The sequence below is a fragment of the Artemia franciscana genome, chromosome 5, assembly GCF_032884065.1.
Source record: "Artemia franciscana chromosome 5, ASM3288406v1, whole genome shotgun sequence".
Classification (NCBI taxonomy): Eukaryota; Metazoa; Arthropoda; class Branchiopoda; order Anostraca; family Artemiidae; genus Artemia; species Artemia franciscana.
The window spans coordinates 48156317-48166316 of NC_088867.1; the positions used below are offsets into that span (position 1 = coordinate 48156317).

The 10000-nt window shown below is 35.7% G+C and overlaps 1 long non-coding RNA gene across 1 annotated transcript in view; it reads left to right on the top strand.

Moving 5' to 3' along the window:
* The first annotated feature begins 1231 nt into the window (after positions 1-1231).
* The window catches only part of LOC136026784 (uncharacterized), a 26490-nt gene continuing 17721 nt past the window's right edge, over positions 1232-10000 (top strand). The window contains exon 1 of the long non-coding RNA XR_010617426.1: positions 1232-1352. This is a non-coding gene — a long non-coding RNA (uncharacterized LOC136026784). The remainder of the gene's footprint in view (positions 1353-10000) is intronic.

The following is a 10000-nucleotide window of genomic DNA, read 5'->3' on the forward strand; positions in this document are numbered from 1 at the left end:
ACGCTATTCTAGCTGAAAATTCCACCCGAAAATATCCTTGCGGACGATTCCAGGGGAATTTTTCTTAGCGTGCTTTCATTTGAAAAAGACTTTAATATCTGATTGACTTTAAAATCATACCGAAAATCCTTTCATCTGTGGAAAAGTTTTCTATTAAATAGCTTCACCCCCAACCTTAGTAGAAACTTAACAACAAAAAGGTTCCAATAGAAAAATTATCCGGTGGAAAACTCTCCTATGGAGAATTTCTCCCTTGAAAAATTCCCCCTCCCCCCCTATGGAGAGGTACTTTAGACAATTTCAACCCAGTAAAAATTTCCCCAAAGACAGCTGCACCTTCAAAGAGAAGCCAAACATTGTTAAAGGTTAAGGTGTCCCAGCCCCTCCCCCCACCCTCATTACACTTCCTATCCAAAAAGCCATGAAACATATATCAGCACCATTAGTAGAAACTGCAAAGTCCAATGCCGTATTTTAAGCCCTGTTGAATATTTTAGTATATTTTGTTTTTAGCTTATTTTCTTATGTTCCTTTTTTTTTTTTTTTTAATTTGGTGTTTGGAACTACTTTAATGAGGCAAGTGCATATTGAGGTGTTTCCATCAAGAACGGAATTCGCAAATTTCACGATCTTTCAGGCACATTTAGTTGTGTTGCAGTTACCAAATTCTAAAAGCCAGATCTCATTTTCACTGTCCTTGGCAGCAAAGGCAGATTGGTGCAAATAATTCCTGCTAGTTATAACAATTTGTTAACTTGAAGAAAACTAAGACTTCGTGACCTCCAAATAAAGATTTCTAAATAAATAATTCTGTCTATTTCTATGTTCTTGAATGAAACCCATCTATTTCCCTTTCATTGTTTTTGGTACGACAAGACAAAGCTTGTTGCGAATTTATTCCTTCTAGTTTTGACATTTTTCCGTCAGTTCGCCATTGGGACTTTTTCATTTACAAACGGTCTCTAAACTCACAAATTTATCTATTTCTCCGACTTCGAACGAAATTTATCTATTGGTATTCACTGTGCTTGGTAGTTCAAGTCAAACCTTGCTACGAGTAATTTCTTCTCCTATCCTCTGTTTTTCTACGTAGTAGCATTGGGACTGAAAGACTAAATATTATCAAAATTAGTAAATTTATTTGTTTCTCTGGCAATCAGCGATTTTTTCTCAACAAGCGCTGGAAATCGTTGAAAAACATCAAATATATTGTTAATTATTTGTTCTTTCAGACTGAGAATTATTCTGCCGACAACCAAAACAGCCTTGAAGAAGAAAGTTTAAGTTCGAACGAAACGCGAAACGATCAAGAAGCGTCAACCAGCCCCACTGTTCATTTTCTTCCTTCATCGGTAATTTTCTGTATGAATCATTGCCATTAAGTCTTATTCCGCAATGTTTTCAGTTAAAAGAAACAAATCTTACTGTGTTTCCCTTATTCTCCTATAATTCTCGCTTAGTTTACCTGGCTTTGCTTTTTTGACTAATTTACACCCGTCCTTAATAAATAGCACCATTGGGCGTCCTTACTCGAATTACATGAGCTATGGGGGAAGGAGGTTCCTCTGGGCATTATCAATAGTTCATTGATATATATGCTAAAAATTAGTAGTGGCGTCAATTCATGAAAATTTGGGGGGGGGGGCAAGCTTGTCGTTCTCATTTTAATATTCTGATAAAAATAACGCTTTTTAATGGAAATACCCCCAAGAAAGGTATTGGTCGAAATCTAAGGGGAATCACAAATCTAGGGGACATCCCCTGCTCACTTCCGCAATTGTCATCACTGAAAATGGATGGTTTAATTAATATTTAAGCCAACTTCAAGACTTTTATGTGACAGATTATTTAATTAACTGTTCCACATTCAGCATACTTAAATATATATATATATAAAAAGGAATAATAATCAAAATATAGTTTTATTTTTGTGTGTGTGAAAATGAGCTATGCCCAAAGTTAGTGCAAAACTGGCTAAGTCCCAATGTGATCTAAAGATATTTAATTCAAAACTATAGATTTTTGGTGACATGGTGAAAAAAACAAATTAAGTTTTCACCTCAGTGGGATGGCGAGTTAAGCCCAAGCCGTGGACTAACTCTTTACGTAAGATATGACGTAAAGATGAACTAGAACCTCACTTGGTGTGAAATTGAAAAATGTTGGAACCGGCACCAACTGTTCTCCAAATGCCAATTTTTTTTTACTGGCACTTAACATCTATCAGAAGCATGCATTGATTTTCAATCTGGAAAATTCAAGGTATGAATGAATCCCGTGATCCCTCCAACAGCCCCTCCTCCTTATGCCTCACCAGCCTTTCAACAGAGAAGAAGGCATGTTCTATCTTGTTCGAAATGGAATCATTAAAGACTTGTAACCTTTATGATTAGGGTACCAAAGTGTACCAATATAGTGGTTTCAGGCCTAATAATCTAGAGGAGGAGCAATGCACCTTAATTGGAATGTAAAAATATAAAACGCACCGAAGTAATTTCGAAAAATAGGGGGGGGGGCGGCTGCCCCTATGCCCAGGCCTGGAACCGCTACTCCTCATATTCCTTCAAGAGTAATTACTGAAGTAGATGTGGATGTAGTATAGATGTAAAAAGTAGAAAGGCCATGGCGGAGGATGTTTCTTCGTATTTGATAAAGTTAGGAAGGTCTTATTATGTGGAATGATCACTTATCTGCATGTTTTTAAATCCACTTTGATTATCGGAGAGCAAATGCATTAAGAGCTTAAAATAATAATTCTAGTTTGCTTATTAAGTTTTCAATAAAATATTCCACCCGAGACTGTGAAATTACATGATTATTTTTTTGGTTAGGACTAAAACTAGTCCTGTCAGAGCTCCTTGAAATCCAATATCTGGATAGCAGCTTGCAAATCGTGGTACCTTAGGAAGACCAATAAATAAAATACATAGTGTCTAAGCCTCTCCTTGTGCGCAAAGTAGAGAAAATTTGCATTATTTAAGCAAAATAAAGTGTTTAATCCTCATGACTAGGAAGGGGAGAGGGTATTGTAGGTCATCAGTCTCTAGTTTCCTTCCATTTATATTGCTAACTTTTGCTTAATTAGCGAAATGAATTCAGGGAGCAGCAGTATCGATAGAACATAAAAATATGGAGATACCTATGTATATTACTTTATGGCTTTCTTGAGCACTAAAATTGGCAAACAATTATCCCTCATGTAGTATTTACTGGTAATATCTTGCTAATTATACTACTTTTTCTATCGATTTTTGTCCGAGCCGAAAATACAATTTGGAAATTAGGGAGGGGGTTGTAGGGAATATTTTACACCTTCTAGATCTACTTGCCCCCAACGCTGCCTAGGTTTTGAAAAATACCTCTTTTTGCTATCCCCACTGAAAAAAGATTTTCTTTGTCTATTTTCAAAGAAAATAAAAAAAAAACACCACCCCTCCTTAGCTTCTGGAAAATAAATTTTGGATCCTCAACCTATATTTTCGTTAATTGACACCACTAACCGAAAATAACCTTGGCATTCCACATTTTAGACGAATCTTGGCGTTCACCTCTCCCCTGGCATTTACGCCCCTCCCCCAAGAAATCCCCTGAGTAAACCCCTCAGAATATACCCCCAGAAAAATACCCCCTCCCGAAAAATACCCCACTCAGAAAATATCCCCGGAAAATGCGCACCCCTCCTCCCGAGGAAAATGCCTCCCTTGGAAAATATCTCCCTGAAAATACCCCCCCCCCGTGGAAAACACCCCCACGGAAAATACTCCTCCTGCGGAAAATGCCCTCCGGTAAATACCCCCGTGGAAAATAAAGCTTTCCAAATTTGAGAATTTTCCAAATTGAATTTTTTTTCCATAGGAAGAAGGAGTTTTGGTACTTGTGTATTGCACGCCACTCACTCAAGTTTACACTGTGTAAAACTTTAGACTGGTTTTTGTTAGTTTCTTTCAGCCTAGCGCGACAAATACGACAGAATAACATAAGTGACAGAATAGATGGGAAATATATAATTTGGACTATATATTTTAACATAGGGGGGGGGGGCTAAAGCATTTGGAAAGTTTAAAGTCAGAAAATAATTCTTACTTCATAATTAGCAATATAATTGTACATAACACATTTTGTATGCATAACCGCTATACTTTACCCCTCCCCCTAATATGCAAATATATAGCCCAAATTTGTTTCTAAAGCAATGAAGAAACTAACGAAAAAACCGTTTTGTTCCCGAGTTTTATGCATCGTAAACTTGAGTGGCGTATAATACTCAAGTACCGGTATTTTGCATAGAGAGAGAGCCGGATTTCCCAGTAATATCTAAAAATGATCCGAAACTAAATTTTAAAAACACGTTTTTTAATTGAAAGTGGGAAGAAACATAATCTGTTGCAAAGGAACATTAGGAAGCAAAACGAACAGAAATTATTACGTATATGAAAGGAGTCTCCACTTCCACTACACCTTGCTCATTACGCTGAAGTTTTGACTTTTGTCCTAATTCTTTAAGAACGATTCTTAAATACAATGACCATTTAATTTGAACAATAAGTTCTAAAATTCTATAAAAAAAAATGTTAGCGTAAAGAGTAAGGTCTTGAGGAGGAGAAATCCCCTTTCATATACATAATAATTTCTGTTCGTTTTAAGGTTCGAGGTTGCTATTTGCTTTCAGCAAAGAAAACTAGTTTTATTTTAAATTTAATCTTAAAAAGAGGTGTCTTTTTTCATAAATTTTTTTTATTTAATTACTTACAGATAGTATTTGTTAGTGGAAAACATACAGAACAAGTTTTTTTGAAGAAAAGTAAAGATTATCATTAAGCCAAAAATGAGCAGAAATAAAGTCAAATAATCTTCAAGGTAAAAACTATGGAGTCTAATAGAAAAACAAAAAAAGTTATAAATATTTTTTTCCATGAAAAAGACCATGTCAATAAAAAATAAACAGAAATTAATATGTCAGCCCTACTCTAAAAGGTTATTTGTAACTAAATAACCAGAAAGGTCATTTATTTTAATTTCTGTTTGTTTTGGGATTAATCCACCTGTTTATGGTGATTTGTACTAGCTTTACTACTTGGAAAACTATTTAAATTTACTTCTACTCATTTTTGGCTCAACGAGGCTCTTTACTATTCTTTGACAAAACTTTTTTTTGTGAAAAAGTTTTTATATTTATTTCTTTTCATTTTTTATTGACATAGTCTTTTTCACGGAAAAAAAATTCTATCATATGTCTTTTTAAAATGTTCTCTTTTCTATAGAATCTAATTGTGCTGATTATGGGATAAAAATTATTTAATTTTTAAGTTTTTTCCTTAAATTTCAGTTTAAAGTTCAAAGTAACTTTAGTCATCGTTTTCTACGGCTAGAGGAGGAATGCTCTGAGAGACATATGAAGGAATGGTGGAGAGCCCGAAGCTCCTTAGAACGACGCTTAATAACTCTTCTGTTATCTTGGATCTGTTGCACCAGCTTGGTTCTAATCCAAGGTTCTAATCATAGTGGCTTTAATTAATATATTTGACAACAAACCATGTATGGCATTTTGCAGCTGAAAAAGAAAATGAAAATGAGAGCCAGGGTGGGACGCAAAAATATTTTTTTAAACAATTTATTCTTCCATTGCATACATCCCTGTTTAATGGTCGTTTTTACTGATAGTCTAAATTCCTGTATAATCCTTTATGGGCTGAAATCCTAATTAATTATTAATCCAAATTTCTTTCTGAGGTCAAAAATTGTTGCCTGGTTAGGACTTATGTGTTTTGCCCATTCTTTTTTGCCAGGACAATCAGGTACTGATTCACTGGTCTGAGGTCATTACTATTCTACAATCTAGTAACTCTAGTAACTCTTTTTCTACAATTAGCCATGACTTACTCCCCCCAGTCCCCACGGTAGGGACTGCAAGTTACTAACTTTGACCTGTGTTTACGTATCGCAATTGTTACTGAAAAGTGTATAGACGTCTTCAGGGGAAGTTTTTTGGTTGGGGGGACAGTTGAGGGGAAGGGGGTACGTGGGAGGATCTTTCCATGGAGGAACTTCTCATGGAGAAAGAGATGTGTCAATGAAGGGGTGCAGGATTTTCTAGCATTATTTAAAAAAAGAATGGAAAAATAGATATTGAAAGTTTTTTTATACTGAAAGTGAGGAGCAGCATTAAAACGAACAGAAATGATTACACATATGAGGGGTCTACCTCTTGTAATGCCTTGCTCTTTATGCTAAAGTATTTTTAGTAATTTCAACTATTTATTTTACTGCCTTTGTGATTCTGGGGTCATTCTTAAGGAATTGGGACAAAATTTAAGCTTTCGTGTAAAGAGCGATGTATCGGCGAGGGGTGAGCCCCCTCATATACGCAATAAAAACATACGAATATAGAAGTTCGCTACGTAATTTAATTCGTAAGTTTCGAATATTTTTTACTTATGAAACCGTTCGTATAAAATTAAAAGTTATAGTTACCTTTTTAAGTAATCAAAAAAATGGAGGGCAACTAGACCTCCTCCCTCGCTCCTTTTTTCTCAAAATCTTCCGATTAAAACTATGAGAAAGCCATTTAGCAAAAGAATAATAAATATGCAAATTTCGTTGTAATTGTTTATGTTCGGAGAGCCAAGATCAAAATGTATTTATTTAAAAACGACCAGAAATTAAACAAAAAACAAGCTTTTTTAAATGAATGTAAGGAGCGACATTAAACTTTAAAACGAACAGAAATTACTCCGTATATGAAAGGGGCTTTTCCTCCTCAACGCCCCGCTCTTTACGCTAAAGTTTTTTACTGTTTTAAAAAGTAGAGATAAGAGAAAGAGTCGAACTTTAGCGAAAAGAGCGAGGCGTTAAAGAAGAAAAAGTCCCTTTCATATACGGAGTAATTTCTGTTCGTTTTAAGTTTTAATGTCGCTCCAGACTTTCATTTATAAAAAAAAATTGTTTTTTTTGTTTAATAATAATATCAAACTGAACTTCCTCACCGGACTTTGGGTGCAATGAATCATGACCCATACTATCTTAACTTTAAAATCTGTGTTTCAAAAATGACTTTTAAGAAAATGAGAACCAGCAAAAGCAAACTTTTTCCAGGTCAGCTCATCTGGTAAATAATTCCAGACGGACCCTTTTGGAAAAAATTATCCTGACACTTTTGTCCATTAGTAATTTCTCACTACTATTCCCTTCCGCCTTTTCCCCCACATCTTGCTGAATTTCACACTATCCATTTTTGGCCTTATAAGGAGCGGCGAGGGGATTTAAGGGCGGTCTAGATACCAGGTTATACACTTATGAGATCTTTTGTGACACTTTTGAGTGCGGGAGGGGTATCAGTAATTCGATTTTGAGTTAAATATAATCTCTTTTCATGGGGGAGGATTCTACCAAGGGAAGTGTCTGTATGCATAACTTAACTTCAGAGAATAATGATAGTAAGGAAAAGTACAAATTAATACGTATGAAGGCTATTTGAAGCTATACCACCAAAGCCTTGTCTTTGTGACTTCATATATGCTCATTCCGAAATAAAATCCCAGTTAAAGCCCTGTCCGAGTTATAATTCTTGGGTGCCTTCCTTTAAGAAACTTCAACCAACAGGTACATAAGTATCCACTGTATTAGTCAGGAATTGAAACAAAACATCATATAGGGAAGGGTCAAACTCCAATTGAGTCAAGTTCTTTGTGCATCGCTTACTGTTTTCGAGAATTACTTTGAATTTTTTTAATTTTTTTTTTGTGCTTTTAAAACCTTCTTGTGCCAATTCATCAAACATTGTGTTTCAGCAGTCGTTCTCAAACAGTTAGGACAAAAATTCTAAATATTGCATAAAGTATGAGGGGCTGAGGAGGGGACAACCCACTTATATGTGGACAAATTTAGTAATTAGTAATGGTATACTTTGACAATGGTGAAAGTTTGTAACTTGCGGCCCCTCCCTAGGGGACTCTGGGGAATTAATTCACCCCCAAAGACATAGTTATTAGGTTCTCGACTAATTTAAACAGAATGGCTATCTAAAAATTATGATCTGATGACTTTGGGAAAAAACGCAAGCGGCAAGGGGCCTAGGCTCCCTCCATTTTTTGGTCGCTTAAAAAGGGCACTAGAACTTTTAATTTTAGTTGGAATGAACCCTCTCGCAACATTCTAGGATTACTGGGTCGATAAAATCACTACGTATGAAAACAAAAAAAGGAAATAATAAATGAAAAGAGAAAAAAAAAGGTGAAAACTAACAAACAAACATGCATACACACAACTCGTTTTTATATAGATAGATAGATAGATAGATACAATACAAATTAACTGCGTAAAACTTGCGAATATACAACATTCTTCGCTGTCCAATTGTCGCTGCATATGAATAGATTGTCAGGTTTACCGACCCTCGAACATGCAACGTACAATTGTCCATGGGAAAAACAATCAGTATTAAGATCTATACCACATTTTTCTAATGATTGACCTTGAGCTTTGTTAATGGTGATTGCAAATGCTAATCGAATTGGGAATTGCAATCTTTTAAATTGAAAAGGCAGATCCGTTGGAATCATGGGAATGCGAGGAATAAGAACAGCCTCACCCTCAAAAGGCCCTGTCAAGATTGTGGCCTCTATTAGGTTTTCCATTGTTTTTTTTTACGGCAAGTCGCGTGCCATTGCAAAGCTTTGGTGGGTTGATATTTCTTAAAAGTATTATTGGTGCGCCTATTTTTAGTTGTAGCACGTGTGGTGGAAACCCTGAAAGATCTATAGAATTTAAAAATTCAGATGGATAATTAACCGCTTCATTTGGTTCCAAAACTGTGTCGACTGACTTGTAAAGGACTGCCTGGTCTCGAATCTTGGTCAAAACAATATTGTTGATTTCGTGGACGTCTATATTTTTGGGTGCGAGAATCGCTCTTTCACTTAGCCATTTATTATTTTTATAATTTTTTAGAATATTCGGAAATACTTTTTCAATCAATTCATTTTTGGACGTCACTAAATTACAGAAATCAGCAGGTAGTTGCATACGTCCTGAAATTGAGTCTACTGGGAGCTTTCCGTTTTTAATTGCCAGCAATTGATCTGAAAATGTTTGACCAGAGTCATCGTTTTGCAATCGGACACGCATATTTGTAGTTAATTTTAATATTTTTACGTGTGCCCATAAATTAGAATTTTTCAGGCAAGCATTCATTTCGTCTGCAGGAGTTGATCTAGGTATTATAGGTAATGTTTGCCTGAAATCTCCCGCAAGCAATATTAATGTGCTGCCAAAGGGTTTCGACTTCCCTCTCAAATCTTTCAAGCATTGTTCCAGAACCTCGAGCGATTTTTTGTGTGCCATTGTGCACTCATCCCAAATAATCAGTTTGCATTGCTGCAATACTTTACCCATCCCAGATGATTTGGAAATATTGCACGTGGGAGTTTCTGTAGAATGCAAATTCAGAGGTAATTCCAAAGCGGAATGAGCAGTTCTTCCACCAGGCAGCAATGTTGCGGCTATTCCGGACGACGCAATTGCCAACGCTATATCATTTTTTGATCGAATTGATGCCAGAATCAGTTTTATCACAAACGTTTTACCAGTACCTCCTGGCGCATCCAAAAAGAAAATTTCTCCAACGTTGTTATCGACACAATGCATTATCGTATCATAAATGTCTTTTTGTTCCGACGTTAACTTGGAAATGTTATTTTGTACATACGACAATAGATCACTTGTACTGTAACTTTGTTCACGATCCAATTCTACACATGTCGAAACAGCAGCGACACGGTTAGGTGAAGGCATTCCCAAATCCTGAAGTGGTTTGTTTGCCATACGTACGCACAAATCTTCTATAATAACTAAAGTGTAGTTATAAATTTTTGATGTAAAATCAAAAGTCATATCTGACGTCTCTAACTGTTTTCGATGGAGTATATCTTCGGACATTTTTGACTTATATTTTTCCCATAACTCTGTAGGAGCTGATGGAGAGCAAGTTGTTAAAATGATGCCA